This window comes from Mauremys mutica, chromosome 21 (genome assembly GCF_020497125.1).
Source record: "Mauremys mutica isolate MM-2020 ecotype Southern chromosome 21, ASM2049712v1, whole genome shotgun sequence".
Classification (NCBI taxonomy): Eukaryota; Metazoa; Chordata; order Testudines; family Geoemydidae; genus Mauremys; species Mauremys mutica.
Genome location: NC_059092.1, coordinates 24,155,814 through 24,163,977, shown reverse-complemented (window position 1 = coordinate 24,163,977; position 8,164 = coordinate 24,155,814).

The window sequence follows — 8,164 nt, the reverse complement described above, 5'->3', positions numbered from 1 at the left end:
ATAAGTGATTTCTTGCCAGACAGGATGCTATCAAATAAAATTTTCTTTAAGCATCTTAAGATCTGTTTCTTTATCTGGTGGATCTACCCCTTCCCCCATCCTGTGCTTGTCTTGTCTAGTTAGATTGTAAATCGTTTAGGGCATGGGCCATCTACTATTCTGTGTTTGTACTTTGCCTAGCACAATGGGGACCCACTGTTAGCTGGTCCTTAGGCACTAAGGTAATGCATATGATTTATAATAATAATAATAACTCTCCTGCCACTTTGAGCCAAGGAAGCCGGTCTTGGGACGTTACTGCTTAAAAATGAGCTGGGGTTAAAACCGTGGACTATTCTTTGTGACAAGTATCCCATAAATTCCACTGACCTCCCTTGTTTTCTTTGCTTGGCGTAGGGTTTCTAAATTCCAAACCTGATGTGATCTCGCAGCTGGAACGAGGGGAAGAGCCGTGGGTCCCAGACCTCCAGGGCTCTGAGAAAGAAATGCTCCCGAGAGCTGCCTGCACAGGTGAGGGCTTGGTTAAACCAACTCAGAAACTCTCCATGAATACAGGAAACATTTGGGATGCCCTACAAAGACCTTGTGAGCTCGCCAAATTCAGGATTGTTCCCTTCAGATGTGGTCATCAGGGGGTTGGACTAGATGACCTCCTGAGGTCCCTTCCAACCCTGAGATTCTATAGAATCATTAGGCAGATGTCACTCATGGCTTCCCACCTATCCTGACTAACAACTGGCAGCAGATCCCTACCTGATCCCGCTTTCCCGTGCATGTTCTGGTGAGATGCAGACCAAAACGAGCTCCTGATAGGTTTGATCTCTCCCGCACGTATTTTGGTTTGTTCATCCCTTTTTAAATTCCTGTCTCTGAGATTTCCTTTTTCTCAGGCACAGGGAGTGACCTGTGTCTGGATTCTCTCTGTCTCCCATCAGGTGTTGGGATGGCGAGTGAGAACGAGGAGAATCCCCAGCAGGAAGATGCTGAGCAAGTAGAACCACATGGGATGTTATCAGGAAGACCCAAAGGGAATGTTTCCGGGAGTTGTGCACTCCCAGAAAAAGCAAAAGCCTGTGAAACTCAGCAGAGTCCAGAGGAAAACTTAAGTAGCCTCTCAGACCTTATTACACACGAGAGAATCAACTTGGAAGAGACACGTTACACATGGCATGAGTGTGGGAAAAGCTTCAATGAGAGCTCAGACCTTTTCACACATCAGGGAATCCACAGAGGAGAGAGACCCTACATGTGCTCTGAGTGTGGGAAAGGCTTCAGTTGGAGCTCACACCTTATCGCACATCAGATAATCCACACAGGAGAGAAGCCATACACATGCTCTGAGTGTGGGAAAGGCTTCAGTCGGAGCTCAGACCTTATCAAACATCGTAGAATCCACACTGGAGAGATGCCCTACACATGCGCTGAGTGCGGGAAAAGCTTCAGTCAGAGCTCTACCCTTATCACACACAGGAGAATCCACACCGGAGAGAGGCCCTACACATGCTCTGAGTGTGGGAAAGGCTTCAGTCGGAGCTCAGACCTTATTAAACATCGTAGAATCCACATGAGAGAGATGCGCTACACATGCTCTGAGTGCGGGAAAAGCTTCAATCGGAGCTCAGACCTTATTAAACATCGTAGAATCCACACAGGAGAGACGCCCTACACATGCGCTGAGTGCGGGAAAAGCTTCAATCAGAGCTCTACCCTTATCACACACAGGAGAATCCACACTGGAGAGACGCCCTACGCATGCTCTGAGTGCGGGAAACGCTTCAATCGGAGCTCAGAGCTTATCGTACATCAGAGAATCCACACCGGAGAGAGACCCTACACATGCTCTGAGTGCGGGAAAAGCTTCAATCAGAGCTCAAATCTTATCGTACATCAGAGAATCCACATGAGAGAGATGCGCTACACATGCTCTGAGTGCGGGAAAAGCTTCAATCGGAGCTCAGACCTTATTAAACATCGTAGAATCCACACCGGAGAGACACCCTACACATGCTCTGAGTGCGGGAAAAGCTTCAATCAGCGCTCAGACCTTATCAGACATCAGAGAATCCACACTGGAGAGACGTCCTACGCATGCTCTGAGTGCGGGAAACGCTTCAATCGGAGCTCAGCTCTTATCGTACATCAGAGAATCCACACCGGAGAGACACCCTACACATGCGCTGAGTGCGGGAAAAGCTTCAATCGGAGCTCAAATCTTATCGTACATCAGAGAATCCACACGAGAGACACCCTGCACGTGCTCTGAGTGTGGGAAAAGCTTCAGTCAAAACTCACACCTTATCTCACATCGTAAAATACACACAAGAGAGACCCTACACATCCTCTGAGTGCGGGAAAAACGTCATTGAGTGCTCAGACCTTGTTATACGTCGTAGAATCCACAGTGGAGAGAGATTCTGCACATGCTCTGCATTTGGGAAAAGCTTCAATCAGAGGTCATTCCCTATTAGATATCAGAAAATCCAAATGGGAGAGAACTGTGAGAAATGCCTTGATTAGGGCTGGCCAACGATTTGTTTTTAAAAAAATCACATTTGCTAATTCCAATATAGTGATCTTTGCACCATCTTCACCGTGGTCTCTCAGCTCCCCCAGATGAGTTGCCTCCTTCTGCCTTTTACAGCTCACCCTTCTTTGGGGGTCAGTCCTGTGATCTTTTCTATCAGCTCCTTTCCTTTTGACTCGCAGGAGCATGTGTCCCTCCAGCCAGGAATGTTCATCAGCTCCAGGTCAGGGAGAGAGGGTTGATGCCAACAAGCTACCCTGAGGCAAAAGCTACCCGTGTCTTACATCCACTAGGACTGTACATGGAATTGGCTGCGCAAGTTAGTGATCTTGGTGTAAAAAGACAATTATAGTTGTAGAGCAGAAGCAGCCCAGGGAGTGAACCTAACAGGTAACGATCAAGTGATCTCTCCCCTGCCATCCATCTCCACTCTCTGACAAACAGAGGCTAGGGACACCATTCCTTACCCATCCTAGCTAATAGCCATTAATGGACTTAACCTCCATGAATGTATCCAGTTCTCTTTTAAACCCTGTTATAGTCCTAGCCTTCACAACCTCCTCAGGCAAGCAGTTCCACAAGTTGACTGTGCGCTGTGTGAAGAACTACTTCCTTTTATTTATTTTAAACCTGCTGCCTATTAATTTCATTTGGTGGCCCCTAGTTCTTGTATTATGGGAGTAAGTAAATAGCTTTTCCTTATCTACTTTCTCCACATCACTCATGATTTTATATACCTCTATCATATTCTCCCTTAGTCTCCTCTTTTCCAAGCTGAAAAGTCCTAGCCTCTTTAATCTCTCCTCATATGATTCCAAAGCCCTAATCATTTTAATTGCCCTTCTCTGAACCTTTTCTAATGCCAGTATATCTTTTTGAGATGAGGAGACCATATCTATAAGTAGTATTCAAGATGTTGGTGTACCATGGAGTTATATAAGGGCAATAATATATCCTCCGTCTTATTCTCTATCCCCTTTTTAATGATTCCTAACATCCTGTTTGCTTTTTTGATTGCCTCTGCACACTGCGTGGACATCTTCAGAGAACTGTCCATGATGACTCCAAGATCTTTTTCCGGATTTGTTGTAGCTAAATTAGCCCCCATTATATTGTATGTATAATTGGGGTTATTTTTTCCAATGTGCATTACTTTACATTTATCCACATTAAATTTCATTTGCCATTTTGTTGTTCAATCACTTAGTTGTGTGAGCTCTTTTTGAAGTTCTTCACAGTCTCGTTTGGTCTTAACTATCTTGAGCAATTTAGTGTCATCTGCAAACTTTGCCACCTCACTTTTTACCCCTTTCTCCAGATCATTTATGAATAAGGTGAATAGGATTGGTCCTCGGACTGACCCTTGGGGAACACCACTAGTTATCCCTCTCCATTCTGAGAATTTACCAATTATTCTTACCCTTTGTTCCCTGTCTTTTAACCAGTTCTCAATCCATGAAAGGACCTTCCCTTTTATCCCATGACAACCTAATCTACGTAACAGCCTTTGGTGAGGGACCTTGTCAAAGGCTTTCTGGAAATCTAAGTACACTATGTCCGCTGGATCCCCCTTGTCCACATGTTTGTTGATCCCTTCAAAGAACTCTAACAGATTAGTAAGACACCATTTCCCTTTACAGAAACCATGTTGACTTTTGCCCAACAATTTATGTTCTTCTATGTGTCTGACAATTTTATTCTATTTATTGTTTCAACTAATTTCCCCAGAACTGACGTTAGACTTACTGGTCTGTAATTGCCGGGATCACCTCTAGAGCGCTTTCTAAATATTGACGTTACATTAGCTATCTTCCAGTCATTGGGTACAGAAGTCGATTTAAAGGACAGGTTACAAACCATAGTTAATAGTTCTGCAACTTCACATTTGAGTTCTTTCAGAACTCTTGGGTGAACGCTGTCTGGTTCCTGTGACTTGTTACAGTTAAATTTATCAATTAATTCCAAAACCTCTTCTAGTGACACTTCAAACTGTGACAGTGCCTCAGATTTGTCACCTACAAAAGCCAGCTCAGGTTTGGGAATCTCCCTAACATCCTCAGCCATGAAGACTGACACAAAGAATCCATTTAGTTTCTCCTCAATGGCTTTATCATCTTTAAGTGCTCCTTTTGTATGTTGATCATCAAGGGGCCCCACTGGTTGTTTAGCAGGCTTTCTGCTTCTGATATACTTAAAAAACATGTTATTACCTTGTGAGTTTTTGGCTAGCCGTTCTTCAAACTCCTCTTTGGCTTTTCTTATTCAATTTTTCACTTAATTTGGCAGTGTTTATGCTCCTTTCTATTTACCTCACTAGGGTTTGACTTCCACTTTTTAAAAGATGCGTTTTTATCTCTCATTGCTTCTTTTACATGGTTGCTAAGCCCCCGGTGGCTCTTTTTTAGTTCTTTTACTGTGTTTCTTAATTTGGAGTATACATTTGGAGTATACATTGGTCTGTGTAGTGGGGCAGACTGCCCCACTCCCTGTGAGTGGGCTGCGGCAGGCCAGGGCGCCTGCTCAGACAGGGAGCCAATCAGAAAAGGGCTTATTGTGAGCCAGTCAGGGCCCAGTTTGGAGACAGCCAGTCAGGGCCAGGCTCAGACATTTATAAAGGCTGCGCAGGAAGGGAGCAGTCAGTCTGTCCCTGGCCTTTGAGAGGGGAAGGTCAGTCTCCAAGGGTGGAGACTAGCACCGCGGACAGCGCAGTGCTGGCCTGGGCTCGGGGAGGCTAGAGAGCTTGAGCCCGTGGCCTGCCAGGCTGCAGGCCCTGAAGGGAAGGGCCTAGCGGGTACAAGGGGCCATAGGGGAAGCGGCCCAGGGAAACAGACAGTGGAGGGGAGAGAAGGACAGCGAGGCTGATGCCAGAGGGTCCCTGGGCCGGGACCCAGAGTAGAGGGCGGGCCTGGGTCCCCCCCCTTCACTCCTTGCAGGGCACCCAGCCATTGGCTGTAGGGAGCGGCCATTGTACTACCCCAGATCCCTGACAAGAGGGATTGGACTCAGAGGGCGGGCCTGGGTCCCCCCCGCCCTTCCTCCTTGCAGTACACCCAGCCAATGGCCGTAGGGAGCGGCCATTGTACTACCCCAGATCCCTGACAAGAGGGATTGGACTCAGAGGGCGGTTGGACATAGTGGCTGGGGTGTAGGACTGCTGATCACCGACCCCCAGAAGGGGGCGCAGATGGACTAAGGGGCACTGCCGGAGGGCAGCGGCCTCGAAGAGGACGCCGCTGAGCTGGCAGCAACGCGGGTCCAGAGACAGCAACAGAGGGCAGAACGATGGACGGGACACCACCAGGAGGGGGCGCTCCACTGGACAGAGCTAATTCCCGGAGTCACCAGTGGGAGGGGTCAGGTGGTGAGTCCCTCCTCTATTATGGTGTCTTTAAAAAGCGTCCATGCAGCTTGCAGGGATTTCACTTTAGTAACTGTACCTTTTAATTTCTGTTTAACCCCCTCATTTTTGCATAGTTCCCCTTTTTGAAATTAAATGCCACAGTGTTGGGCTATTGAGTTGTTCTTCCCACAACAGGGATGTTAAATGTTATTATATTATGCAGTTTATTTTGAGCAACTGCAGTTAGTCGGGAGAGTACACACAGGCAGAGTTTCCCCTCCCGAGGTAGGTCTCGGTTAGATAAACAGTTAAGGCAAGCATTTATACCTTTTGTGACATGCAGTTGTTGCTCATTACGGTATTTTGTTTGTACATATTCCTTTCTGATCTCTTACTTCTCTCAGCAATTTCTGCCACAGTCTGCATTCTATTCTTATCTAACACAAGGTCGAAAACCAGCATCTCTTCCAGTTCTTTTCCACTCGCCCAGGCCCTGCTTGGAAGTCTCGCGTTATTAGCTGTTGGAGTTAGCCTGTTAAATATCAAATCCAGGAGAAAACACAGTAATACAAAGCAAAACGAAATCACAAACAGAAATGTCATTGGAAATACAAATGTAAAAAAGGGAAATGCAATCTCCATCACTTTATCATGTCTGGGCCATTCCTGTATCAAGAGCACCTGCTAAGGTCCCTGTGTGCTTACGAGAAACCTGGAGGAACTCATACCACAGCCTGAACATGAAACTCAACTGTTCCCAGGTGCCGCAGTAAAACCCTTTCCCTACTGTGACCTTGCACTCCATGTGATTTTATGAAAATATGCTAATGAGTGTGAATATAAAGTGACTGGAACATGCTTCATGCAAAAGGTCTCTTGTACAGTATCATTAAAAAGCTTATAATCTACTGTGTATGTTCATCCTATTTGTATGAACCGATCATTCTTGTATCTGAAACTAGAAATATGAACTATAACTCTGAGGTCCTGTTGTAATGATGCAAAGTGTGGTCCATTAATAGTGGTTTGGACTCTTGAAGGCTCCCTTTAACCAGGACAATTGACTGGAGATGGCTCTGTCCTGCACCATCTGTGAGTCAGGCCAGGAAGAATGAAGGCTTGGGGTCTCACAGGACATATCACCGTGTCCCCTGGTACAGGAATCCATCTTAAACCTGGGGCTTTTCCCCAGAAGAGAGATGAAAGATTCCTGCCTTGTACCAAAGCTGTATAAGGGGGTGGAACAGAAGAAAGGTGTCTGCAGTCATGAGAAATCCCCTAGCTACCACCTGAACTGGAACAAGGACTATACCAGATGAAAAGATTGGGCCCAGACTAGAAATAAGTCTAGTCTGCAAAAGAAGCTTATTGGAAGATCTGAGGATGAGATTTTTATCTGTATTAGGCTCAGACTTGCATGTTTTTGTTTTATTTTGCTCTGTGGAGAATAGAAACTCCACAGAGAAGGAAAAGTTAATTCCCTAGAAAAGTCTCTATGGCCTGGTCCACACTAGGACTTTAATTCGAATTTAGCAGCGTTAATTCAAATTAACCGTGCACCCGTCCACACCACGAAGCTATTTAATTTGACATAGAGGGCTCTTTAGTTTGACTTCTGTGCTCCTCCCCGACGAGGGGAGTAGCGCTAAATTCGACATGGCCATGTCGAATTAGGCTAGGTGTGGACGGAAATCGACCTTAGTAGCTCCGGGAGCTATCCCACAGTGCACCACTCTGTTGACGCTCTGGACAGCAGTCCGAGCTTGGATGCTCTGACCAGCCACACAGGAAATGCCCCAGGAGGAAGAACCTCTCTCAGTACCAGCGCTCACACAGCAAACGGGAGGACAGGTGGCGTGAGGAAGACAAGCAGGCGACTCAAACGCTGCTTGGACTAATGAGGGAGCAAACGGACACGCTCCGGCGCCTTGTGGATGTTCTGCAGGACCGCAGGCAGGAGGACAGAGCCCCCCCTGCAGTGTATCTGCAACTGCCCTCCCCTGCCACAAAGTCCCATACCCCCCTCACCCAAAATAACCAGAAGGAGGGGTGCCAGGGGCCGTGAAAACTGTCACTGCACCCCAGCAGAGTGCTCAAGTACCCAAAAGCTCTCATACCCTAAATTTTAAGAAGTCCTTCCCTTCCTGACTCACCCAAGCCCAAATCCCAGTTTCATCCCCTAACTATCTAGTTAATTATTAAAAATACTTTGCTGTTAATTACTGTTTTCATCATGTTTTTTCACAGAAGACTGTGATTGAAGGGGGTGGGGGTGGGGAAGGGGGTTGGTAATTGCATAG